This window comes from Lichenostomus cassidix, chromosome 5 (genome assembly GCF_008360975.1).
Source record: "Lichenostomus cassidix isolate B80296 chromosome 5, HeHo_3.0, whole genome shotgun sequence".
NCBI classification, from domain to species: Eukaryota; Metazoa; Chordata; class Aves; order Passeriformes; family Meliphagidae; genus Lichenostomus; species Lichenostomus cassidix.
The window spans coordinates 5248142-5249838 of NC_139486.1; positions in this window are offsets into that span (position 1 = coordinate 5248142).

Consider the following 1697-nt stretch of genomic DNA (forward strand, 5'->3'; position numbering starts at 1 on the left):
CAGCGGCCGAAGCGCTCCGCTCGCTCAGGGACACATCGGCGGAGAGCACTCAAAACCACCCGTTTTGCCTGAACAGTGGGAGTTACGAGGGAAATACCAAGATTTCTGAGGGCTTCGGGCGAAAAGCGATGAGGATGCTCCATCTACCGGGGGCAGCGCGCAGGCGGGCGGGCAGCGGGCGGAGAGAGGAGGCAACGCCGCTGGAATGGGACATCCCCTGGAAATCTCCCGAGGCTTAATTACACACATACACACCCCGGGGTGTGATACAAAAATGAGGAGGCGCAGAGGGTAATGTGCTTTATCCACCTTCCGGGTCTCATGCCTGTTGCTGGCCCAGCTGGAGAAAATCAGCCTAAATCCTCCTTCCCGCAATCCCTCACGGGCCCGGCCCTCAGATAGTTTATAAAAGGGCATTAAAGCATCTCCCTTCTCACCCCGGAGCAGTGCTTCACACTAAGGATGCCGTGGGATGTCACTGCTTGCCTCAACACAAGTTGCGCTCACAAAATCTTGTGCATTTATTTATATGTGGAAGTGCAGTATTACAAGGCAAAAATGCACAGCCCAGGTGGGCAAGAAACTACAACATGATGCTTTCCTCCGCACTGGGTTGTTTCGTCCTCCTTATTGAGATTACTGAGGCAGAGGATGGATTTAAGATTATCAATAAGCAAAGGAAAATAAATTGAGGGGGTAGAGTGTAAACTGGAGGGGGGAAAAAACCATCAGAAAGAAGAAAGGACAGAGAAATAGAAACAGAATGAAGAGAGACACAAAAAACTCTCTACCAACTGCAGCCCAGGTGTCAGTGAGATGCCATGCTGCTTTCAGAATGGCCAATTCAACCAACAATAAACGCAGCTTCAGAGAGGAATAGCTGACCTACCTGGCTTCAGGTCAGATATGAGGAAGGGAAATAAAAAAGAGAGGGATATGGAAAGAGGCATGTTCTTTTGGAAGTCAGATGTCTACGGCCTCTGCTCCAGGAACATCTCCTGCCTATCTCCCTGCCTGTCCCAGAGAGTGAGAGTCGCGTCCTTGCCATGCTCCCTTGGGGGACACTAATTCCTAGATGCCCCTGAGGCTCTGAATTTGTTACTCCGTCTTCCCAAAACATTAAATGTTTTCCCAAGGAGAAATAGCTTCAAAAGTTTGTCCTGCCTTAAGCAATTTCTTAAAGACCGTCTAAACTAGTAGCAGGTAAATTCAATGATGCTCATTAGCACCTCCCGGTGTCCCGGTAATTTAAGTAGCTGTGCCAAGGGAGACAGGTTCCCACAGACCCAAGGACCTCAGTTCACCCGGAAGGTGGTCAGTCAGTTCAACAGGCTTTGGATAAAGCCGGTAGGGACTTCCCGGTTAATTCCCCAGAGGACTTGTCCCCACCGGGGCTTGGCAGGGCCCGGGATCTCCTTTACCCATCTCCTTATTACAAGGACTCCCAACCCGAGGTTATCACTGCACCCACCCAAAAAAACTTCTTCTGAAGCTGCAGAAAGGAGTACTTTGTGTCCCGTTGGTTCTGTCTTGTTTGTTTTCTCTTGCTTCCCAACAGAATCCCTGTAAAAAATCCCCAACTAACCCCAAAGCCATAAACAACCCCTTTCATTACCGATGGCAAGCAGGAAGGGTTCTTTCATAGTATCATCTCCAATCAATGATGAATGGATTGCATCACTCTGAAAAGAGACGTG